This window comes from Aulonocara sp. 'chitande type north' Nkhata Bay, linkage group LG3 (assembly GCF_057382095.1).
Source record: "Aulonocara sp. 'chitande type north' Nkhata Bay isolate Kocher_YH1m ecotype deep benthic linkage group LG3, A_spYH_male_GT1.1, whole genome shotgun sequence".
NCBI lineage: Eukaryota > Metazoa > Chordata > Actinopteri > Cichliformes > Cichlidae > Aulonocara > Aulonocara sp. 'chitande type north' Nkhata Bay.
The window spans coordinates 1,120,992-1,147,371 of NC_141346.1; the positions used below are offsets into that span (position 1 = coordinate 1,120,992).

General features: G+C 44.5%; 1 protein-coding gene and 1 pseudogene across 1 annotated transcript in view; one reads left to right on the forward strand and one right to left on the reverse strand.

Annotated features, from left to right (window-relative positions):
• LOC147333411 (H-2 class II histocompatibility antigen, E-S beta chain-like) overlaps positions 1-23,510 on the forward strand; it is a 147,645-nt gene extending 124,135 nt beyond the window's left edge. Inside the window, exon 7 of the transcript XR_015125463.1 lies at positions 23,465-23,510. The gene's annotated coding sequence lies outside the window, so the exon portion shown is untranslated. The remainder of the gene's footprint in view (positions 1-23,464) is intronic.
• LOC147333419 (uncharacterized) lies at positions 16,332-22,500 on the reverse strand (annotated as a pseudogene).
• Positions 23,511-26,380: the final 2,870 nt, after the last annotated feature.

The window sequence follows — 26,380 nt, forward strand, 5'->3', positions numbered from 1 at the left end:
CATTCACTTCAGTCTGACACCCCTGCAGATAAAAAAGGGAAAAACCTGAAACCAGAATCCATCAGCAAAGGTCAGCCTGTCCTACTAAATGAACTTAAAGAAATCCGTTCTGACATGGCATTATTTTTTTTTTTTTTTTTTTTTTTTTTTTTTTTTTTTTTTTAAATACTGAGGAGCCAGAAGCAGTTTTTTTTTTTTTTTTTTTTTTTTTTTTTTTTTTTTTCTTAAATGACATCAGAAACAGCAGTATGCGACATTACGTGATGGCAGAGCTTCAGTTCATCCTTTGTCATTTTTTTTTTTTTTTTTTTTTTTTTTTTTTTTTTTTAATAAATAGGACAGGGGGAATGAATGAGAGAGAGAGGGGGAGAGAAAGAAAGAAAACCCAAGGGGAGAAGAGACGGTGAGAAGGGGGGGGAAGAGAGACAAAAAAAAAAAAAAAAAACTCCTGGGTCACCTGTATGGAGAAAAAACAAACAAACAAACAAACAAACAAACAGAGGAGACAGCAAACAACAAAGAGCAACATAATAATAGAGAAAACAAAGCACCATCACAATAAACTAGCTAGTCATAGATATCAGTATTTACTAAGTAATAAACGATATTGTGCAGCACGCAAGATAGACAGCGCACAGTGTGCTTTGAGGCAGCAGCCAAGAAAGCTTTAGTCCGCGTCTGTGAATACCCATGTGTGCATACCTGTGTGGATCAGCATGCTTGCATTCCAAAGGTTTCTCCATGTAATGATCTGCTAGGGAGTGTGGGGGGGCCACAGCCCCGTCCTCCAGGGTGTGAAGCGGGTATGGAGGAGATCAAAACTCCAGACATCCAGAGGCCCCCAGAACACAAGAGACCATGGAAGACCAACAGAGGGGCAGCCGCGCCACTGTTCCAGTAAGAGCTGAGGAGAGTCCCAGATGAGGCCTCGCCCAGCAGCCGCGGAGCAGAAGCCAGGGGGGGTTGCAGTGACGCGCCCGTGAGCTCCGCCGGCCCCCAGCTGCGCCTGAGTGACCGAGCCCTAGGCCGAGAGGCCGGGGGCACCCCACCTCCAAAGGGGCCCGAGCGAGCCCCAGGCCCCAGGCCCCGACAAGCGGCCGCCAAGGAGTGAGCCGGTGTGTACCCGGACGCCCACCCATGGCATTATTGAAAAATCTTTGTGCTGAAGTTGCACAAATCAAAGAAATAATTCAACAGCCTAGTCCGGCACAAACACAGTATTCTGCCTCACTTGCAGCACCAGAATGTATTCCCTTTTCTCATCTTGAGCATCTGCCACAAAACTACTGGCCTCCTGTGGGACCTGGACGGAGAGGTGATACAGCTCAGTATCAACAGAGGTTTGCACCACAACGTTGGTATCCTGCTGTAAACCGAGCACGCCTAAGGAAATGCTTTGGCTGCCAGCAAAGTGGGGCTGAGTACTGCAACTAGGGATGGGTATCGTTTAGGTTTTATCCGATACCGGTGCCAAACCGGTACTTTTGAAATGGTGCCGGTGCTCAAACGGTGCTCAAACCGGTGCTTAACGAATGGAGAACACAAAAAGTGTTTTTTTTTTTTTCTTTCTTCCCCCCCTTCTCACCGTCTCTTCTCCCCTTTGGTTTTCTTTCTCTCCCTCTCTTTCTTTCATCCTTTCCCCCTGTCCTATCCCCCAGTCATGTCTGTCCCGTTTGTAGCAACTGAAAATAAAATATATTCATATTTATAATAAAGGTCAATCAAATGGACCAATATGGCAAGGCCATGATGATCCACTTGGTAAAATAAATCCGCTTGGCATCTTTCTTGGCCTTAAGACAACAATTATGATGGCTAAAGATCCAAACGGGACACAAAAAAAAAAAAAAAAAAAAAGAGAACACAAAATTGGTCCAAAAACCTCTCATATTCAGCTGTTTTTTGTAAAAAGATAACAATGTTAGCCTTTTCTGCAGCTATGGGGCATATATGATATCACTCTTGGCTGGAAGCAGTGCTTAACCAATGAAAAAACACAAACTTTGTCCAAAAACCTCTCATGTTTATCTGTTTTCCACTTTTTCTTTGGTCATTTTAGCCTTTTTGGCCAGGGTGAAGGGAGCAGCTGCCATCAAACAAGAAGACAGCCGCATGTAGCTATGATGGTGTTTGCTAGTTCACCTTACATGCATTAAACTTAAACTCCCGGAGAGCAGCCATTTGGCTTTTCTACCTTTAAAACCCGGAGAGCAGCCAAATGGCTTTTAGCTAGGCTTTAGCTTCAGCCAAGTGGAAGCTAAATTGGCTAGTCATTCATATGTAAATTGGGTTGTTACCTGGGAATTCTGGAGGGAGGGGAGTGGGGGTGTGTGGATGAGGGGGTGGGGGAGCTGCTAAAAGCTGTGAACTTCCTTTTGTGTTTCATCTTGATGCATTCTCAATCATCCAGGGAAATAAATCTCCAAAAGTCACCAACTTGGAGTGTTTCAGTTTGCCATCTTAGGGAGAAATCAACACACATGGGTGTAGGTCCTTTGTTGCTGAGATTTATTGATAAAAACAGTACAAAAAACCAACCATTTGTACACATATTTACAAATAATAATAAAAAGTGAGTGAGTACATTTCAACATTATACCAGTGGTCTGATTGATGCCACAATGGAGCAAATCGAGCAAAGACTGATAAGTTCGCTGCAATTTCCAGTGTGTGGGGATCATTTGTCACCAACTGCATCACGTGCTACAACCCTGGTCTACATATCACCGTTGATGAACAGCTTTTCCCATCAAAGACTCGGTGCTGTTTCCTGCAGTATATTGCAAGTAAACCTGACAAGTTTGGGATCAGGTTTTGGGTGGCTTGCGACCTAAAATCCAAGTACATTTGCAATGTCTTCCCATATCTTGGCAAGGACCCCAGTCGTCCCACTGGGGAGAGACTTTCTGAAAATGTAGTAATGAGGCTGATGGAACCATTCCTAGACAAGGGCAGAAATGTTACCACGGACAATTTTTTCACATCGCTTTCACTTGCGCAAAAACTTCTTAGACTGAAAACCACCATCCTCGGCACAGTCAACAAGATTCGCAGGGAAATTCCTCAATCCACTAGTGGATTGGCTAGTCATTCATATGTAAATGTGGTGGAGCTTGCAAGAGAGTGTGCTCACTCTCATGTAGCTGAGAAGAAGGCAAGAAAAGAACAGTTGCTTCGGACACAACCCTCCACACATAGTCCTGGAAAAAGAGCCATGTGTCAGGTCAAACACAAATGCAAGAACAATCATGCCACTGTGCGATGTGTTCACTGCTACAGATACACATGTGGTAAATGCAGACGACAGATACCATGGCAGTGCCAGGATTGTGAGTGATTGCTGAAAATGTTGAAATGTACTCACTCACTTTTTATTATTATTTGTAAATATGTGTACAAATGGTTGGTTTTTTGTACTGTTTTTATCAATAAATCTCAGCAACAAAGGACATACACCCATGTGTGTTGATTTCTCCCTAAGATGGCAAACTGAAACACTCCAAGTTGGTGACTTTTGGAGATTTATTTCCCTGGATGATTGAGAATGCATCAAGATGAAACACAAAAGGAAGTTCACAGCTTTTAGCAGCTCCCCCACCCCCTCATCCACACACCCCCACTCCCCTCCCTCCAGAATTCCCAGGTAACAACCCAATTTACATATGAATGACTGGCCAATTTAGCTTCCACTTGGCTGAAGCTAAAGCTTAGCTAAAAGCCTACCAGCCATTTGGCTGGTGGCGGGTTTTAAAGGTAGAAAGGTAGAAGCCTGGGACTCCTAGTGTAATAACGCGGTTAGCCTACTCAACGTAAATTACACACGAACAACATGAAGCTACTCACGCAGAGAAGAACGGCTGCTGCTGCCATCATCATCCTCATCATTTCTGCTACACTGGCAGGGCTAGGGGCCAGGACTCTCCTCTTCGGGTTTTTGGGGGATGTTGCTCCGGGTCCGATAACAGGCACCACACCCGCAGTAGATGCGCTCGGTGTGAGGTCTCGCAGCAAGCTATCAAATACGGCGCATTTCTCGGCTTTTAACAAAACGCTATGCGTCGCCAGGTGTTTCATCGGATTTGAGGTGTTACCTCCTTTGACAGCATCACAGTATCAGCTTAAAGCACTTGTTGCTGCTGAGTTTGCATCTTTTGCTGTGAAGTACAGCCAGACTTTGACCGCTTCGCCTTGGGCATTTTTAATCTGTAGCTCTGCTCTAAAAGAACGTACGTACCTGGCCCCGCCTACTATCCTCGGAAACGTAAAATGATTGGCTAGAAGTGTATCACAGCTCAGGAAAATAAAGCACCGAAATAAAGCACCGAAATGTGCGCTGCTTTTCGGTCTGGTTACTACCGTTTATGTCAGATGGCACCGGACACCGGTACCCATCCCTAACTGCAACCATTAGTATCGATGTGGTAGCAGTGAACACTTTCTCGCAGGTTGCAGGGCGAAACTAACTAGACCAGACAAAGATCAACCTTTAAACGAACAGTGGTTACCCCACTGGACAGGGAGTAACCAATATTAGTGTAACGTCCCAACAGCTTTGCTCTTACTGTGGTGTTCCAGGGAAACTCAAAAGACTCAGAAGGTGTGCATCTTGTAAAAAAAGTACTTACTGTTGTAAGATGTGTCAAGCTGAGCACTGGCCCAGACACAGAAACAGTGCAACAAACACTCTCAGCCTCAAGTAAATCAGCACACGCACCCAAAGGCAAGTGTTACTCACCCCAAAAGGGTGGACAGCCAGTCCCATCTTGTTGCTCTTGTTGGGAAACAGTGTATAGTTGACTGTTATATACAAGGCCACCAAACTCAAGCCTTATGGGATACAGGCTCCCAAGTGTGTATTGTTGATGAAGAGTGGAAAAAGAAGTATTTACCACATGAGAAATTAAGAGATGTTTCTGAGTTACTTGATGCACCTGACGATTTAAAAATCTCAGCTGCTAATGGTCAAAACATCCCTTACAAAGGTTTCATTGAAGTCACTTTTGGTCTAGCTGCTGAGGGAGCAAACCCCAAAGAACTTTTCATCCCCATGTTAGTGATGAAAGGCGGAAGTCTTTCGCAGCCCATTCTAGGCTTTAATGTCATTGAGCAAATACTGAAAACTAGTACTATAGAGCAAATGGATGCTGAAAGAACTGAGCAGCTGTACGAGGCATTAAGAGGGGCTTTCCCTTGCCTTAAAAGAGAAAATGTCACAACCTTTATTCATTTAGTGACTGCTAAACAATCACATGATTTTGTTGTGAGGACAACAAAAGAGAAAGTCATTGTACCCAAACACACTTCTGTTCAGATCGACTGTAAGGTGCAGACCCGCCCGCTGAAGAAAGACACTACACTTCTCTTTGAGCCTGACATAAACATATATTGTTCTTGATGTGCAAAATCCCACTGATCATTGAGCTCTCAGGAAAAACTGTTGTGGGCACCTTAGAGCAAATTCAAGCTGTGTACCCAGCGACGGTTTCAGAGAAATCTGACCAGTGGTCCCCATTATTGGTGAATCAAGTGAATGCAGAGAGTGAGCCAATTCCTGACACCTCACCTGAGTGAATCTGAAAGAGGGGTGGTGCAAAAGATGCTCCGTGAAGAATGTTCTTCCTTTTCCAAATCAGATGATGATATTGGTAGTATCGACAAGTTGAAACTGAAGATGTCATTGAAGGATATGGATCCTGTAGCACGCACTTACCTGTCAGTACCACAGCAGCTATACAAAGAGATGAAAGAGTATCTGCACAACCTTATTGCACAAGGATGGGTCAAGAAATCCAACTCATCTTATGAGTTGTCTGTGTTACACCTTTTCAGGGTGCAACACGTGGGCCAGGGGCGGGGCCCATAATGAGCACCGCCCAGGCGGATGAGAGAGAGGGAGAGAGAGAGAGAGAGAAACAAAACAAAACATGTTGCCCAACACGGAGTCAGCCAGCTAACACGGGGACCATGACAGTGTATTTTGAATCAATATATAGTCTTTGAATTCCACTGTAAATAAACTCATTCACTGTTACTCAGCGTCTGCACTTGGATCCACACTGCTATCATCTCCCAACAATCTGGCTTGCAGATCATGGAACTGAGGGTCCAACATGTGGGACGTTGTTGGAGACCAGGATCTCCTGGTTCTGTGACCCTTGGTTTAACCCCATGGTCCCAGCTCCAGGCTGTACTGGAGAACAACTCCATGTATAAGAGCATCACTGCATACAGTAGTTACTGACCTCCACCACAGTGGATGCTGAGCTGTGACTGTGAGCTTCTCCCTCTGACATGGTTTCTGTGGGTGATCCCACACTGACTGGGGTGATCACAGCCTCTTTCCACAAATAATCCTTAAAATAACAAATTCACTTAACATAATAAAAAAACACAAGAAAACTGATAACGCTGGGTCAAAATGACCCAAGACCATGACATTTAGTCATCACACATATTAAGAGGTGCTCCCATCAGATGCTGCTGCAATAGTGTTAGTATGCACAGCTGTGACATGTGCATGGCCATCAGAGAAATGCCAATCAGTAACCTGCTGACCTTCTTTAAGACACTGAGTGTCCCATAATGCACCTGTGATTGGCTGATGTGGTTCAGTGCCACCAAAGAAGAGGGTGGTGGTCGTCCTCCACCTGCTGACTGACCTGGGTGGGGTTCTTACATAGATGCTGTGTCTTTGCTGGACAGCATACGTCTGGTGCTTCCAGATTTACTCATCCCAGGACGTGCTGGTGTTCAGGTTGAGAGTACTGGGGAGACAAAAGAGAGGAAAGGGATATTTAAGGTGGCCTAGCTGATAGAAAATTATATAGTTTCAATCTGTCTGCACTTCTTCTTGAACATACAAGTGTTCTTTTGTATTGAATGTTGTGACTGAATTATGTGAACACGGTAGGAAGCAACTTTGCTACGTTAAGCCTCAGAAAGACAACCTGTTAGTGTAAATCGATTTATTTCAGATTTCTATAACAGCTCCTGTAACATTTTGGGGAATTGCATTTTACAAGTCCCAGAATGAATCTTTACAGCTTAATAGATTCAGTTCTGATCATCCAGTCAGAAAATATCATTGTAAAAGTCATCAGCTGACTCCATCTGCCCAGATCTGGACCAACTGTGCGCTGACGAGAAATCCACCAATGAAAAGCAAGCCTGAGTTTACTGGGCCAATCAGAATGCTCTATCAGTCCCATACATTTAAAATCAGGTAAAAATGAATGAAGGTTTAAATAACTTATATTTATAAATAAATAAATGTGCTGAAGTTAAGATGAACAAACATTCTGTAGAACATACAAGTTTTAATGCACAGCATAATGTGTGCAGGGCTCATGCACCTACAGGGCCAAATTCAAGCACTTTCAAGGTCAATTTTCCAGCTTTCCCAGCACCATATGAAAACTAAAGAAGACCAGTACTTCACCTCAGTAAGACCATGTGAAAATAAAACAAAACAGTCTGAGTTTAGTGTGTAGTTGCTCACGATAAACACATGAATGACAGCCAGGGAAATACAGTACAACAAAAACATGTCCAGTCTTTGTGCACATGTGGATCAGTCCCTCTTATTACCATTATTTCCCCCTAAGGTGTTGCCAAACGCACCAAGTTAATGGAAAAGCTGCAGCAACACACAAAGACATTTAGCTTTTACACTTTGCGACTCATTTTATTTCACCGATAAGAAAACTTTTAGTTAGACATTTGTTGTAAATGAAATACAGTTTCAAGCAGTTTTAAGCACCACATCTGAAATCCAAGCACTTTTCAAACCTTGAAAAGACAATATTAAAATCCAAGCATTTTCAACGATTTCAAGGACCTGTATGAACCGTGTATGATGTGTGAATTATTTATAACAGTATCAGTGTCTCAAATATTCTCAAATATGAGAAGAGCTTTTTCTTTTAGCCAAGCTGACCCTAAGGCTACACATCTGAAATGTAAGCACCCTACACACATACATATATCAATACGGTCGTTTACTATCAGTCATTGTACAGTTAAAAATTATACTCAAGTCAAAAAACACATCCAATGATGATTTCTTACAGTTAATATTATTAGGAGCGAAACAGCTTTAGGTTGTTCATGGTGAACGGTAAGGATTCAGAGATATGATGCACAGTTAATTGTAATAAATTGTGGATTTTTTTTCATCGCAAAAAAGAAAAGAAAAACTGATTGATGGAGGGAAATGGAGATCATTTTTGGATTCAGTACCCTGAAAACCATCAAATTTACAAAAAAAAATCCCATGCAGCTGAATTTTGTTTTTGCAGACCTTTGTAATTTAAATAAAATATAAATATGTTAAATAATCCCCAAAAGGTTGATTCTGTTCATCTGGACGTGATGTTTTCAGAGGGAGAAACTTTTCCTCAGTCATGTGACTTCTTCAGTCACCCTGCACTGATACTTAATGACATGATGTTAATTTACACTCTGGTTTAGGGAGGATCGTTACTATGCACAGAGGAGACACGGTCAGTCTGTCTGTGATGTTTTCCTGCCAACTGTGATCCAGAGCAGTTGGTTTCTAAAGAACACACAGGTGGATATAAGGTGGTGTGCAACTAGAGCAAGAAACAAACACATGTTGTAATAAAGTGCAGAAAACTTAAAGACAACATGATTCACACAAAAACACTGAATACCTTTAATACTGCTGCTACCAATATATCAGCCTTCTGTCACGTGTGCTTTAAATGAAGATGTTTGTGAGGCTGTGTGTCTCAGCTCACAGAGGAAGGACACCTGAGTACAGACAGTAACATAACACTCCTGAAGTCACATGGAAACACTTTACAAAGAATGAACACATGTTTCCATGAAAATAATGTCATTAACCTTCTTGCTGTGAGGAAATCTCACCCCGACTGCTTTGGGACAAGCTCGAAGGAAGACTCATCACAGAAGCTCTCCTGTGCTGCAGATGTGAAGTCTCCCACTCTGACTATGGTGATGAAGCCTCTCTGATGTGTGGCATTACAGTTTCTGGCTGTTGTGTACTCCACACTGTTGGACGTTACATGTGAAGGTTGGAGACGACACAGGAGGACTGTGTAAGGACGAAGAGCCTGTGTGTGGACAGTCCTCTGGTCCCAGCCACAGTGAGACTGGTCAGCCTGGCTGCAGAGAGGATGTGTCTACACTGTTCGTTTTAAACTGGCCTAAACTGAGTTTCTGACTTTTCTACATTACTATAAGTGAATCTTAGATTGCCTGTAATCGTAATCTTATACTGACATCATTACTCAAGCCACATTTAAGACATATACTTTCCAAAAATGTGAACATTATACTGTGATGAAGCATTCACAGGTCATCATGAACCATCACAACATGCAGTGTGCAGGGTGGGGTAACTATAGTAGGTTTTCACGGAGACGTGGCTGTGCTGGGAAATGAAATCAGGTCCAGCAGAGTGTTCTTCTCGGTGGTGGGGCTGTGGTGACCTGTGTGCATCCTCTAGACTCACACAGCTCCACGATTGTTTTGTTTGCACTGGATAAAACATTAAAATCACCACAAACTGTTATGGCATGACAGTCCATAATCTCTAATGAGTCTAACAGGCTTACCAGGTTTTTCAGGAATGGTCTAAATACAGTTACACGGCTTCTGTCACACTCACGTGATTTCATGAGCGCGCTCAGACAGACTCCTTCTTGAACATCGCGCCATTGGCTGTGACTGTGCGAGGCAGGTGAACAACACTTAAAGTGTCACTGACTTAAACGCACAGTGTTAACCTCTTATGTCAAATCAATAACACATCAACATAATCTATGTGACTGTATTAAAAACACAATGAACCAGAGTGTTTCCAGTGCAGGAAAGACGCTCCTGTTTATTGTTCAGCTGCAGCAGGACCTCCACCTTACTCCATCAGATGCAACTGAATTTAAAAGCATGCTAAAGGCTTCTTGTCAGGTGTGCAAGGAAAGCATGCCTCTGCATATCCTGGCACTCCATGTCAAGAACTGTGTGAAATCTCAGTCAATATTCAAGCCTGTGTGGTGAACGGTTCCTTTTATATTAATAGATATTAAACACATGTTTATAGTGTGGTCTAATCTATGTTGATTATATATCATGCACAGCTAGGGTGCGGTACTTACCCACGAGGGATGGGGCATGGGGACAGCCTTGAGGTACTGTATTGAATAAATATGTTGCTCCATGTTATTGAGCAGGAGTCTTCATTCAAGAACCCCACACAACATACAGATGTTCTATGTTGGCTATAGAGCAGCTCATTACTGGTTTGAGGTCAGTGTATATATACAATAAATATTTGGTCCACGTTTTTGAAGTTATATTGATTACAGTATATTTGAAACACATGATGTAACCAAATTTAAATGCCAGTGAAATCAGTTAAAAGACGTCATCAGTCACATCATGTGAATGTTTGCTATTGTTCATAAAGTTTAGACCTGAGACACTCCCACTCACAGGACCAGTCTGTGAGGGCCATCAACATACCAGATCCTTTGGCTGGTTTATTCAGGCTGGATGTGAATATCTGCTCTTGTTTTTAATACATTTGCTTTCATTTTAAGGAACTTTCATCATTTTTCTTCTCAGTGAAGCAGATGTGCTGCAGTCAGGTGGATACGAGCAAAGAGTTTAGGATTACTGCAGTGATGCTGTTCAAAGAGGCTTCATTCAGTGGCAGCGACAGAAGAAGGGACTGCAGGAGTGCACAGGGACGTCCACCACCAGGCTTCCTGAGAAGACTTTGATACTCCCCAGCTGACCAAAGTGTGTGTGTGCGTTTATAGTTATTGACTTTTAAAAACTTGAAATCATTTATTGTTTTTGTTTATATGGTGCAGGTGGAAGTGGCAGACGACCTGACAGACCTCACTGAAGAAACTGTGAGCTGTGGTTACACAGGACTGATAAACAGGACAGTATAATAACGCAGTATATTTGAATAGACAATCTAAAACCAAAAACGTTTGACAGTAACATTTAAAGTTAAATCCCTGGTTTAGAGCCCATCTGTTTTGAATCATGGCATGTGTTTGCTTTTCTAAACAGATCTGTTGTTGGGCATACTACGGGGCGTCTGGCTCCAATGCTACAGCAGATCAGAAACAGCATGAAGATCTACCACCTTCTGGAGGTGACTGGAAGGCACCAAAGTCTTTGTTCAGACCTGTTTGCTCCCAGAGATGACAGTGATGACACAAAGAGCATTTTATAAACCTATATTTGAATTAGTGATAGTTTTGTGAGGAGGTTTAGTGTTTTGACAATCTACCACATGACTAAAGGATGAAACTGCTGATGCATATTAATAGATTTTGTGGTTCTATGGTCAAATATATTTAAAGTAAGTGGTATCTGTGTCATCAGATCAGGATGAAGACCAAGAGAGCTGTGCGTGTGGGATCCAAGACATGCAAAACAGCCGTGTGTAGCTGACACTCAGTAAATCACATTCACGGCAGCACTGCACTGTAGCCCTGCTGTTTAAAAAAAGGTTTTTAGTTCTCAAAGACCATAATGGATGCACAGTCACATATTATGTTCCCACCTTGTGTCAGCAATCGCAGTGTGGATGTCCAGAGTCCAAACGGGAACAGTTCTGGTGGGCGGCCACATGGCCAGCGGCTGATTTGAAACCGTTCAGGAGGGCATCCACGTTGCCAGCGGTGGCACTGGAGTCTGGCCGTGAGGAAGGTGGATGGGATAGTGGCATGGCGATCGCAGGACCAGACGATGGCGTGGGAGCCGCCGGTGGCAGAGCTGCAGGCCACGGCGTGGGAGCCACCGCCGAGGCAGGGCCAGCAGGTACGGAAACCTCTGGCTGAGAAGAGAGGGCGTTCACAGCCGTCTCTGGATGCTGTGGCTGTAGATCAGGGAACAGAGCTTGAGGCTGGACCACAGACTGGATGGGAGGCTGAGCTAACGACTGGACTGGTGACTGAGCTAGCTACAGCAGATGAGCCTCGCTTCTCCTGAGCGTGAACAGCCGCCGAGCTAGGGACCCTCCACTGAGCCACGGTGGGAGGCGGAAAAGAAAAGGAAGACTGACTGGATGACCGAACTGAGGAACACGTACGGAAATGACGATGACAGGGCAAGAGATAATGAGATAAATGAGAAACCGGTTTGGCTAGCAGGGAGACACACACACACACGCTCGCACATGTATGCACACAGCTAGAGATTGACGAGGTACAACATGCTATGGCAAGGGTGAGCAAGGATGACAGGTCGGGGGGGGATAACATCAACCAGTGACTGGGTACCAAGCCCCAAGTGCGATAGAAGGATAAAATAAGATAAGATGACCTTTATTCGTCCCACAGGTGGGAAATTTGTTTTGTTACAGCAAAAGTGCAAAGTTAGGTAGCAGAAATTAGAAAACACTGGAATGCAATAAAATAAAATAAAATGAAATACTATATACAATAGAATAAAATAATATATACAATAGAATAAAATAGAAACACAAATGCTATATACAACTGAGTAAGAAAATACAAAAGTACAACTTCGTCAGAAGAAGAATTGTACAAGAATTGCACATATAGCAGTCTTATTGCACGTGTGAGGGTTTGATCAGCTGCAAAAGTCTTTATTGTGGAGTCTGACAGCAGTGGGGAGGAAAGACCTGTGAAATCTCTCCGTCCCACACCGTGGGTGCCGCAGTCTCCCACTGAAGGAGCTGCTCAGTGCTGTCACAGTCTGCTGCATGGGGTGGGAGACGTTGTCCATCAGGGATGACAGCTTAGCCGCCATTCTCCTGTCACTCACCACCTCCACTGGGTCCAGAGGGCATCCTAGAACAGAGCCGGCCCTTCGGATCACCCTGTTCAGTCTCTTCCTGTCCCCAGCAGAGATGCTGCCGCCCCAGCAGACCACACCATAGAAGATGGCTGAGGCCACCACAGAGTCATAGAAGGTCTTCAGGAGTGGGCCCTCCACTCCAAACGACCTGAGTCTCCGCAGCAGGTACAGCCTGCTCTGCCCTTTCCTGTAGAGGGCGTCTGAGTTATGAGTCCAGTCCAGTCTGTTGTTCGGATGAACACCAAGGTACCTGTAGCTGTCCACAGCCTCAATGTCCATACCTTGGATGTTCAGTGGTTGCAGTGGAGAATGCTTGTGCCTGCGGAAGTCTACCACCAGCTCCTTGGTTTTACTGGTGTTGATCTGGAGGTAGTTCAGCTGGCACCAGTCCACAAAGTCTTGGGTCAATCCTCTGTACTCCTTGTCGTCCCCATCAGTGATGAGGCCGACTATTGCAGAGTCATCAGAGAACTTCTGCAGGAAGCACTGGGTGGAATTGTGGGAGAAGTCTGCAGTGTAGATGGTGAAGAGGAACGGAGCCAGAACCGTTCCCTGTGGGGCCCCCGTACTGCAGACGACCCTGTCCGACACACAGCCCTGAGTCCTCACATACTGTGGTCGGTCGGTGAGGTAGTCCAGAATCCAGGTAGTGAGGTGATGGTCCACTCCAGAGTTCTCCAGCTTGTCCTTCAGGACCGAGGGAAGAATGGTGTTGAAGGCACTGAAGAAATCAAAGAACATGATTCTCACAGTGCTTCCAGCGGTCTCCAGGTGAGCGAGGGAACGATGTAGGAGGTGAATGATGGCATCATCCACTCCAATGCCAGGTTGGTACACTGAAAAAAAGGGATTGGCCAGCTCTTGGATTTACGTAAGCATCTTGCGTGTATTTAACACAATTGCCTCATGCTTTAAAGTTAAGTGTAACTACATAGTGTAGAAACTACATGATATGCAGAGAGGCTAGATTAAATTGTTCATATCATGTTCAAGTGAAGTAAGTCAATAATATATCAATGTTAAATCCCGCGACACTGCACGGGTTTCAGACTCGCGCTCTTTAGATCGTGGTTTCAGGAAGGCATCCATCTCAGTCAAGTCGAGCAGCCACCTCTACTTTTTTTAGTATTCCAAAAAAAGTAAGTTGGGTGGTTGTTACATTAAAAAAGTCCAACTTGTAATTTGAACACCATAATTTCATGTTTCTATGAACGTAATTAAATCGTGAAGAATCTGTACGAAATCCAACAACTTAATTTGTTCTTGTTGAGACGACCTGATACAATCTAGTAAGAGTGGTTAGTTGCTGAACTCATGAAATTCACAAGATCGCACAAGATTTCAAACTGCAGGAAAATCACTGGAGTTATAAGAGGCAGACAACTACACACGCACCACGTGCATGCTATTGCTATTTATTGTGTATTAAGATAAGATAAGAGATAAGATAGAACTTTATTAATCCCTCGGGTGGGTTCCTCTGGGAAATTCGACTTCCAAAAAAAGCACAGCAACGACCGAAGTTACAGTTACAGAACTGTTATATATATATATATACACACACACACACACACACACACACACACACACACACACACACACACACACACACACACACACACATATATAAATACAGAGACAAATATAAATAAAATATACGAAGGGGATATATAGAATAAATAGGAATAAAAAATAAAAATACAAGTGAATTGCACATTTCAAGTATTGAGTCTATTGCACTGTTGACTATTTACAAAAGTATTGCACAAGGTATTGTACAGTGAGGTGAAGAGGCACTACAGCTTAGTTGTTCCCCCCTCCTTTGTCCTCCTGTCTCCCCTCCCTCTCCCCTCCAGAGAGGAGTTAAACAGTCTGATGGCGTGTGGGACAAAGGAGTTTTTAAGTCTGTTAGTTCTTGTCTTGGGGAGAAGCAACCTGTCACTGAACAGACTCTTCTGGTTGTTTATGGCCGTGTGCAGAGGATGCCCAGCATTGTTCATAATGTCCATCAGTTTCTTTAATGTCCTTTTCTCTGCCACTGTCACCAGAGTGTCCAGCTTCATGCCGACCACAGAGCTAGCCCTCCTGATCAGTTTCTCCAGCCTGGATGAGTCCTTCTTTGCTGTGCTGCTCCCCCAGCACACCACAGCATAGAAAAGTACTCCAGCAACCACCGACTGGTAAAACATCCTCAGGAGCTTCCTGCAGATGTTAAAAGACCTCAGCCTCCTGAGGAAGTACAGTCGGCTTTGGGCTTTTTTATACAGGTGCTCTGTGTTGCATGACCAGTCCAGTTTATTGTCCACCCACAGCCCGAGGTACTTGTACTTGTTGACCACCTCCACCTCCTCCCCCTCTATCTGAACCGGCAGTGGACCTTCTCTGGACCTCCCGAAGTCCACAACCAGTTCCTTAGTCATTGAGGTGTTGAGTTGCAGGTGGTTTGTGTGACTCCATGCGACAAAGTTCCTCACCAGACTTCTGTACTCCTCTTCCTGATCATCCCAGATACACCCCATGATGGCTGTGTCGTCTGCAAACTTCTGAATGTGGCATAATTCAGAGTTGTAGCAGAAGTCAGAGGTGTACAGGGTGAAGAGAAGAGGGGACAGCACAGTTCCCTGTGGTGCTCCTGTGCTGCTGACCACAGTGTCAGACGTGATGTCCTTCAGCCTGACGTACTGTGGTCTGTCGGTGAGGTAGTCGGAGATCCAAGCCACCAGGCAGGGGTCCACCTCCATCCTGTTCAGTTTTTCCTGAAGCATACAGGGCCGGATGGTATTAAAGGCACTGGAAAAGTCAAGAAACAGTATCCTGACCGTGCCTTTTCCCCCATCCAGGTGTGAGTGGGCTCTGTGTAGGAGGTACAGGATGGCATCCTCCACTCCGACACCCGCCTTGTATGCAAACTGTAGTGGGTCCTGGGCATGTTGTACCTGTGGTCGGAGGAGGTTGAGGAAGAGCCGCTCTAGAGTCTTCATAAGATGTGACGTCAGTGCCACCGGTCGGAAGTCATTCAGCTCATTGAGCCGGTTCCTTTTGGGGACCGGGACGATGCAGGATGTCTTCCATAGGGCGGGCACTCTCCCCAGTCGCAGACTGAGGTTGAAGACTCGTTGTAGCGGCTCCCCAAGTTCAGCAGCACACGCCTTTAGCATCCTAGGACACACCTTGTCTGGGCCTGCTGCCTTTCTGGGGCGAAGCTTCCTCAGTTGCCTCCTGACCTGATCCACTGTGACACTGGGAGATGATTGGGAGGAGGGGAGGGGGGGAGATGTCTTGCTGCTGAGAGAGGGATTGGAGGAGGGGGGTGTCATGGTGTCAGGAAGGGGGGGAAGCGAGGGAGGCAGGAGAGTGGGGAGAGGACTCTGTAGTGAAGGTGAGGGTGGGGGGGTTGTGGGCTGGTCAAACCTGTTGAAGAAGTTGTTGAGTTCGTTTATCTTCTCCACAGTCCCCCCCCCACTGTGCTTTTCTTGGTGTTGTGGCCTGTGATGGTTTTCACACCATTCCAGACCTCCCTCATATTGTTCCTCTCCAACTTCTGCTCCACCTTCCTCCTGTAGGTGTCCTTTGCTTCCCTCAGGCAGCGTTTCACCTCCCGCTGTGCTGCTTTCATCTCCTCCTTCACTTTGCTCCTGAAAGCCTTCTTCTTCATGTTGAGGACAGCTTTGACTTCCTGTGTTACCCACGGTTTGTTATTAGGATAACACCGTACCGTCTTAGCAGGGGCGACTGTGTCCACACAAAAGTTGAGGTAGTCTGTAAGACAGTGTGTCGCCCCCTCTATGTCCTCACCATGTGGGCTCAGGAGCACATCCCAGTCTGTGGTGTCATAACAGTCCCTCAGAGCATCCTCCTTTTCTGGGGTCCATCTCCGGATGGAGCGCGTTGTGACAGGCTGCCTTTGGACGAGGGGTGTGTATTGTGGCTGTAGGTAAACCAGGTTGTGGTCTGACTTCCCTAGTGGGGGGAGGGGGGTGGCTCTGTATGCATCTCTCACATTAGCATACAGTAGGTCAATTGTCCTGTTGCTCCTTGTGGGACAATTCACAAACTGGTGAAAAGCAGCCAGAGTAGAGTCCAGTGTGGCATGGTTAAAGTCTCCAGATATAATAATGAAAGCCTCGGGGTTTTGTGTCTGAAGTCTTGCTGTGACTGTGTGTATTTTCTCACAGGCAGCTGTTGCGTCGGCCCTCGGAGGGATGTAAACACACACACAGATCACATGACTGAACTCCCGAGGTAGATAATATGGCCGCAAGCTAACAGCTAGCAGCTCCAGGTCCGGACGGCATACCGAAACTTTAACGGAGACGTGTCCAGGGTTACAGTATCTGTTGTTAACGTAGACAATGAGTCCCCCACCTCTGCTTTTTCCGCTGGCCTGCGTGTCCCTATCGGCTCTCACGGATGTGAAACCGCATAGGTCTACGTTAGCCTGCGGCGTTAGCTCGGTTAGCCACGTCTCCGTGAAGATAAACAAGCTGCACTCACGGTATAGTCTGTGGTTGTTCAGAGCGCACAGTTCATCAATCTTATTCTGTAACGAGTTCACGTTGCCCATGATCACTGTCGGGATTGATGGTTTGAATCGCCTCCGGTGATCCGCTCTCCTCGCTCCAGCTTTGCAGCCTCTGTAGCTCCTCTTTAGCTCGGCCGGGATGTTGTGTCGCATGCCGGTCTGTCCCTTTGTTTTTAGTGCCAGCAGCTCCGCTCTCGAATAAATGAAGGAGCTGGTTCCAGAAGTTTTGAAAAGTGCATTATCCATCTTGTATCGCTATATCTAAGAGGTATAAGTAGAGGAAGGTGAAAAAAACTTTGAAAAACCTAGTCTAAAAAAGTTAAAGTTAAGAAAAAAGGTGCGGTGTTGCAGAGCTACTTGGAAAGGCTGCCGTCACTCCAGCGCCATCTTGCCTTTTTATTATTACAAAATTACAAAAACAAAAAAAAAGTCTGCATCAAATACAGGAAATCATAGCTTTCCTACATTTCCTACATTGTTGGCATGCTGGTTAGTGCTGTTGCTCCACAGTAAGAAGGTCCTGTGTTCAAATCCACATTCTGGCTAGTTTGCAGGTTTCTCTCTGGGTATTCTGGTTTCCTCCCGCAGTTAAAAGTCATGCAGTTATTAGAGTTAACTGGTGATTCTAAATTACCTGTGAATGTAAGTCTAAATGGTTGTTTGTTTCTATCTGATGGACTGGTCAGCTGTCCGGGGTGTACCCTGTCTGGTAACCTATCACTTCAGGGTTATTTCCCAGCCCTGCTGCAGCCAGGATAAAGATAGGAGGATGGTAGTTGTTGTAGACCCCTTCAATTTTTATGGTAACCAGGATCTAGACTTTGTTGAACATTATGTAATATGAAGACAGCATGTAGTATTTAAGTGACCAAGTAGTATTTGGGTAAAGGTTATTGAATAGTGTTGAAATAAAATGACAAAATTGTGAAGGATTAAAATATTCCAGGAGCTCAGCTTACTCCATCTGAACATGTTTCAATCGTGTTTTATGAACACAAAATGCAGGTTTACTGAATATGAAAAAGTTGTGTTGATTTAACTCAGTTGTTTAAGTTTCTGCCAAAGCAAAACATTTGTGTGCAACCAGTGTCCACTATTGAATCAAGTAAATCCAACATGGCCTTTTTTTCAGTGTAGGCAAACTGAAGTGGGTCCAATGATGAGCTCGCCAGGTCCGAAGCTGAGCCAGGACCAGCCACTCCAGGGTCTTCATCAGGTGGGATGTCAGAGCCACCGGCCTGTAGCTGTTGAGGTCCTTGGGGCGTGAAGTCTTTGGCACTGGTACAACACAGGAGGTTTTCCAGAGCTGTGGGACTCTTCCCAACCTCAGGCTCAGGTTGAAGAGGTGCTCCATCACCCCACACAGTTGGTCCGCGCAGGACCTGACGACCCTCGAGCTGATGCCATCTGGACCCGCTGCCTTCTTGGCTTTAATCCTCCTCAGTTCCCTCCTAACCTGGGTGGTTGAGAGAGACAGGCTGGAGCCTTGTGTTGAGTGTGTATTGGATGCTGTTGTTGGGGGTGGGGGGGAGTGAGCAGGGTGAATAGAGGAGGTGTGAAGTGTCTGAGGTGGAACAGCAGCAGTGGGGGTGGGTGAGTCTGCAGCCGATGTTGCAGACTGTCTCATGGTTGAATCAAATCTGTTGAAGAAATGATTCAGTTCATTTGCCCATCTCACATCCCTCCCAGGCAGAGAGTTCTGCTGTTTGTGGCCTGAGATGGTTCTGAGGCCTCTCCAGACTTCACCAACGTTGTTTTGTTGAAGCTGGTTCTCCATCTTCTGCCTGTAGGTGTCCTTCCCATTCCTTATCAGTCCCCTCAGCTCTCTCTGCACCCTTTTCAACTCCTCTTTGTCTCTGGATTTGAAGGCCCTCCTCTTCTGCTTGAGTTGTCCGTATATTTATATATTTCCAAAATCACATTGTAGTGACGTGTACTGAACACAATATATTATATAATGTAAACAACTACCTGAGAAACAGCAGAGAAATTAATTATAGTTATTACTTTTGTATTGTTTATTGCATTTACGGAGGGAGTGGTGTATGCTGGGTAATGGCACAGCTAGCTACTGGGTGACTTTATTTCTATCTGACTCTCAGGTGTGACAGGTGTGCCAGCAGGAAAGAGTAATAATAACCTGCATCCTGAGGTTTGTCATGCAGGATTAAAGGAGCCAGGCTTTGTTCACACAGCTAGGATTGTATTTTACACTGACCCTGGGTCAGTATAAGTATCATACAGTTTAAACGAAGCACTGAAACTTGCACATATTTATTACAGATGCACTGAAGCTAATCGAGATATTTGCTGTCAGTCTGTGGCTGCGATTAAACACTTCACTGGAAACTTTATTAACTAGTAACTTCATCAGTCATGACAGAAGCTAATATTTCTGTGCTAACATCGTTTAACCAGTAACAGCTTTACTCCAATATAAGCTAACGTTTACACCGTAACTTTAAGCTAGCACCATAAAGACAGTAAAACACGTAATAATATCTACAAATGCATCTTAAAGCTGTTATATTAGCACTCGGTGTATTACTAACATAACCACATTAACATTACTGACACTCGCTGACTTTTAATAGTCATTCTATAAATGCTGTCCGTTTAAACGGTCTTACCTGTACACACTGCTGTATCCACCGGATTGCAGCCAGAGTGGATTCTGGAGTCTTCCACGCTCCTGTTAGTGATCCTCCATCTGGATGGATGAGAAGAACCTTCTGAACAATCTAGCAGGAGATGGTCCATATCTATGGGACTGATTTGTGCTAATAACGCCCATTGTATGGACTGATAACAGCCGAAGCGGGTGAATAAAGTCACCCAGTCGCTAGCTGTGCCATTACCCAGCATACATCACTCCCTCCGTAAATGCAATAAACGATACAAAAGTAATAGCCTATAATTAATTTCTCTGCTGTATCTGCTGTTTCTCAGGTAGTTGTTTACATTATATAATATATTGTGTTCAGTATACGTCACTACCATGTGATTTTGGAAATATATAAATATACGGACAACAGGCTCTTCCGCGGCAATCTCTTGTCGTCAATAAGCAACGTTTAGGGAGCTCTATAGTATTCAATGAGAGGACCCTGCACGTCAATTCTCGACGCGAGGAGGGTACCCTGCACGTCGATAAGTGAAGCAGAGGGAGCCTGACCATGCCTCACACGTTTGACGAGTTGGGAGTGAGAACGTGTTGCATACACAGGCATACATGTAAACAAAGAGTACCAGTCTGTGTGTGCGTACCCTGTAAACGCCTCCTTAAAAAGCCGGTGCCAGGAGTCCAGCGGTCCCCCTAACAAAGGGCTCCTATACTTAAACAGATACAGAGTAGGACCATCCTGAATTAATGTGAGTTGAAGTTCATGTTGGAACAGATGATTTCTCTCAATCCACAGTCTGACCTGGGTAAAGCAGATGTTCTGCATCTGTTTGGAGTCCTGCCACACTTTCATCTCAGTGCAGTGTCTCAGTTGTTTCAGTCTGCTGGTCTCACACACCTGACTGTGATCAGTCTGTGGCGACTGTGAGGTGAGTTTCACCTGCTGTGGGAGCACAGAGGACTGTAACAGAGGGACAGTTTGCAGACTAACATGTTTCTCACATGATGTCAGGAAACACATCCTTCATGGTTTACAACACTTACATGTGCCATCAAACCTCCACATTCACCAACCAAGCACCACTCCCTCAGTGAGCGTCCAGCAGGATCAGTGACAGATGTGACAGAACAGCTGAGACTCAGTGTTGATATTCAGACTCCTCCAGGTCAGCAGGTCCAGGAATGATCTCAAAGATGGCATCAAAGATGAAAAATATTCTCACACTGAACTAAACAATCCATCTTGATGCATTCTCAATCATCCAGGGAAGTAAATCTCCATAAAGTTGATTCTGTTCATCTGGACGTAGCGTTTTGTGGGAGAAACGTTTCGTCATCATCAGGTGACGTCTTCAGTCTCAGCTGACTGCAGGTTTCAATCTTATAAACAGTACATTTGCATAATGACTGAAACCAGCTCACTGAAGGAACAATGGGCTGAGAGGTCAGTTCCTTAATCATAATTATGCAAATTCTCATCACCATTGTTCAACAACCACTGACCAAAACCCACTGATCAAAGCCCACTGATCAATGTCCACGAGTCCCATTCACAGAGAGTTGGGGAATGGCTGCAATCACAGCATGTAAGATGGTGACAGTTGTACCCTTAGGCCCCTCCTCCATTCAGAGATGGTCTTTCCCTTTTCACGTAAATGGCCTCCTTGACTCCGCCCTCAAACCAGCGTTCCTCCCTGTCCAGGATGTCACATCCTCATCATTGAAAGAGTGTCCACTGGCCTGTAGGTGTAAATAGACAGCAGAGTCCTGGCCTGACAAGGTGGCTCTGCTGTGTTGTGCCATCTGCTTCGCCAGAGGTTGTTTGGTTTCCCCGATGTATAAATCCTGGCAGTCCTCCTGCACTTAACAGCGTACACTATGTTACTCTGTTTGTGTCGGGGACCCGATCCTTGGGGTGGACCAGTTTTTGGCGCAGCGTGTTTTGGGGTTTAAAAGCCACAGAGACCCGGTGTTTAGAAAAAATGCGTCTCAACTGCTCCGATACTCCTGACATGACCGTGAATTGTGGTACGTCCTGAGATTTGATTTTCACCCAGGTGTCATCCACATATCTGAACCAGTGACTTGGTGGTGTTCCAGGGTAGGATAGCAAAGCCCCCTTTTCCACTTCTTCCATGTACAAACTGGCCACGATGGGTGAAACTGGGGAGCCCATGGCACACCCATGTTTCTGCCTGCAGAACTGACCCTTGTATGTGAAGAAGGTGGAATCAAGTCACAGTTCCAAAAGCAAACACACTTGGTCGATGCTGAGAGCGGTCCTGTTGCTGAGGTTGGGGTCATCCTGTAATCTCTTACGAACTACCTCCAATGCTTCTGTGACTGGGATGCAAGTGAAGAGAGATGTAACGTCGTACGAGACCATGGTCTCATCTGCCTCCATAATGACATCTCTCACCTTCTCAACAAAACCCAGGGTGTTCTGGATGTGGTGTTCAGAGCTGCTCACCAGCGGGTTGAGGATCGAAGCCAGAAGCTTGGAGATGTTATAGATGACAGAGTTGATCATACAGACAATCGGTCTTAAAGGTGCACCCTCTTTATGTATCTTCGGTAAACCATGCAGACTTGGTGTAGATTCAGATAATTATTTATTAAAAGCTCGACATTTTAAATGAGAATAAGAAAGAAAAGTATGTCTTTGTGCCCCCTTTTCCCTGTTCATGCCCTATCGGCCCCCCTGGCTAAACTTTGCTAGATCCGCCCCTGCACAGTTACCAGCCGTCAGCTGTAGAAAAAGATCCTGGTGTAGAAAGTAATATTAAATACATTCTAACAACAGCTCATCAAGCTTAAACGTGCTGCTGTTGTTCAGCCGCTGGTTTCCTCTTTCTGGTGTAAAGTGGGCCAAAAACAAACAAGAGAGACGGACTCGCGACAGAAAAGCCGATCAGCTGATCATTGATCAGTTTCGATTGAAGTAGCAGCAGGAGAGGGAGAGAGAGAGAGAGAGGCAGTCGCTCCATATATCTGTTGTTAAGCTTAACGCTGGAATGCTTTACAGACATGCTTTACTTCTCTCTGGCATCACTTCCTCGGAGACGAAATGCCCGTTTTAGTAGCGAGGCTCAAAATGCTCAACCAGACCACCGACAGGTCTCGCACGCCACAGTCGCTCTATCACGTGACGCATACTGCTCCGATGTGCTACGGTTATGAGCTGAGTTACACCATGTCGCAAGTTTTGTGAGGTGCTTTTTTGATATTTAATGGATCGATTACATTTTTTATTTCTCTCCGATATCCGATCCAGTAATTTAGGTCAGTATCGGACCGATACCGATACGTAATATCGGATCGGTCCATCTCTACTTAAAACCAGTGTCCATGGCTTGTTTTCAGAGTGTGTTGGTGACTGTGTCCTCGTCTCTTCTTCTTTCAGGTCGTATCCTGGTTCCCAGTAACTGAGCCTGTTCCCTGGTCCTGTTTGTGCCTGATATTATAAAAGCTGCTGCTTCCTGTGTTCAGCAGACTGATGATGATGATGATCTCTGTCTGGACTCTGAACCTGATCCAGGATCTCAGTTTTGTTGGTGCTTGTTGTGGTTTTACTGGGATGGTTTTGGACCATGTTTGGTGCTCTGGACTCTGGTGTTTGATGCTTGGGGTGATTTGAGTGTTTCTGCTCATTTGATTACCATAGATCACACATTTTCACTGGAGGTCATTGTTCCAAAATAAATGACTCGAACTTTAAGCTGTTTGTTTATTTGCATCATGTTAATGTCAACCTGAAGATTTATTTTTGTCACAGACAAACCAGACAGAAACCAGTCTGTAGACCAGTTTTAACCAGTTTAAATAAATAAATAATAAATAAAATTTTATTTATATAGAACCTTTCTAGATAGAATCACAAAGTGCTGCACATAAGATAAGTCATAAAAAATTAAAAAGGCAATATATAACAGGCAAACATTAACCAAAAGCAGTTTTAAAAAGGTGTGTTCTGAGTTGTTTTTTAAAAACGACTATGAGTCCACAGTTCTTCAGTTTAAACACTGAGGGAGCCACAACGTCCTGCAGCAACGATCAAGATGCAGTATATATATTACATGGCGTGACAGTATATGGAATTATCATATTAACTGCAAAAGTGCGGTGTGAATGCTGCATCGCTGAAACTGCCTGCTGAAAAAAGTTTCTTCAGAGCTACTTGTTGTTAAATGGTGAAAAATTGGCAGAAACTTTAAAAAAGCAAGAATAAACAGCCAGCAGGAAAACAAATATGGAACAAAATTAAGGTAAATTGCATAAGCTGATGTCAGAGTTTAAACAGCACTGCAAAGAAAGGATGACAAGCAGATAAGCAGAAAAAAACTAAACACAACATCTAGGTAATAAATGCAAAAAATGTTGCGATCAGAGATTTTTAAAAAAAAAGTTATTGAAATTCCAATTACATGAATTTATTTTTTAAATAATTCAGTTGAAGCATGGTTGAAAAGCAATGTCTGATTTCATTGGTTAAGATTTATAGAATTTTTATTTATTATTACTCTTGTCAGATTAAAGTTATTTCTGTGACCATTGTGAATTTTTCTGTCATTGACCGAAGGGTACCAACAATTTTGTCCATGTCTGCACATGTAGAGTTGCAGCCAGGTAACAGCATTCAGTTACAATATAAGCAGTTTATAATGAAAGTAACATACAAACCTTCAAAAACCAAATCAATCACTTGTTTCTGTAGAGAAGGTGTTCAGGCTTTTTCATCATCTCCTGAGACTAGCTGTACTGGATCTTCCTCCTTTTTCATTCAGTGAAGTCTTCCCTTTGTTGGCCGTTCCTCTGCAGCGGAAAACCAAAGTGTGTGATCACAGCTGAAATAACGGAGATTTGTCCAGTGCAGGTTCAGTGTTTCATTTAGCTGTTGATGTACTTTTTAAATAATCTCTAAGGATCTGAATTTTTAAGAAAAACACAAATATCTCTGCTTATTATTAGGCTAAAAGCTTGATACAGACAAAATAGCATCCTCACAAACCATATAACATCCCAGCACACGAGCACTGTGCTTATATTATAATTTAATAATGATTTAGTTATGATTTAATCACACATTAGCTCAACGGGGTCACAAAAATTTCCCACAAACTAGAAATGATCTGCTCAGCCTTACATAAATTACATTTTCAACAAAAGTTGGAGTGAAAAAGGTTACAGGAAAAGTTACAGGAAAAATGTATCTGTCTACAAATATTAATTACCACTATAATCTGTTAACCATCAAATTAGTCTATGCTGGTCAGCTAGCTAAAAGTCTCTACGTTAGCAGCCCAAATCAGTTCTAACATTAGCATTTGCTAGCATCAGCCAGGATGGTCTGGGGCTAAAACTAGAGTTAGTGTAACTTTGCCCCAAACCCTTTAAAGTCTTCAGTAGAGGCAACTGTAAACACAAGTAATATTATAGAACTTATTAGAGTCCTAAAATTATTTCTTCCGGTAAAAAAAGAAAGTATGCACCTTGTGTCAAAAATTTGATTCATGACCCTAGCCTTGACCTTTTGACCTCCGGAAGTGACTAATTTAATCCAGATGCGTGACGAATTGCTTCCAGAAGTGTTACGAATTGCATCCGGCAGGAAAAAAATTAGTTTTGTCCAGAGGAGGGGGGTCACTGGAGGGAGGAGGATAAAAACAGAGGCCCGGCGTGCACTTTTCTAGGCACAGACAAAATGTAAACTGTCACTCTGAAGCCCTGCCTTTCTCTGTACTTGGACGGGGAAGAGATCTGCTCTCCCGACGCTGGAAGCACGGGAGGCAGCGAGTGGTCCTCATCGGTGATCAGCGACACACCTGTCTTGGTCTACAGTAACAGATACAATGACGCTCCGAGGAGAGAAGAGAAAAATAAGAGCGTGTTCATATACCGCAGGAGAATGGCCTCTACCTTTTGAGAGGTGCGGAAAGTGGAGCTACGTCTTCAAATACAAGCTGGGCGAAGTTTGGTTCCATCAGCTGAATGAAGGAGAAAGCTTGAAGGAATCGAGCAACCTTGTGAAGTTGACTTCTGGGGACTGGGCCGTGCTGAAGCTGCTGATTGCGCTCGCTATCTGAGAGACGAGTGCAGATTTTCCTTTTCCCGAAGAGGAAGATGCTGCTCCTAAAAGACGCCGGAGAGAGGGAGATAATCCTCCTCCCCATCCTCCTCCTTCTGACTCGTCGGGTGACGGTGAAGAGGGAGATTCCCCTGCAGAAAGACAGGACAGAGAGGATCTTCCTCGTCTCCCCACCGATGATGAAGATCCCCCCTGCAGAAGAAACTAAAGAGAGAGAGAGAGAATATTTCCCCTTCCGAAGAAGAGGAGGAGGATCTTCCTCCTCCTCCTCCCCGGAATGGGGGTATACGTTTCAAGCACGGAGAACTGGCCAAAACTAAAATAG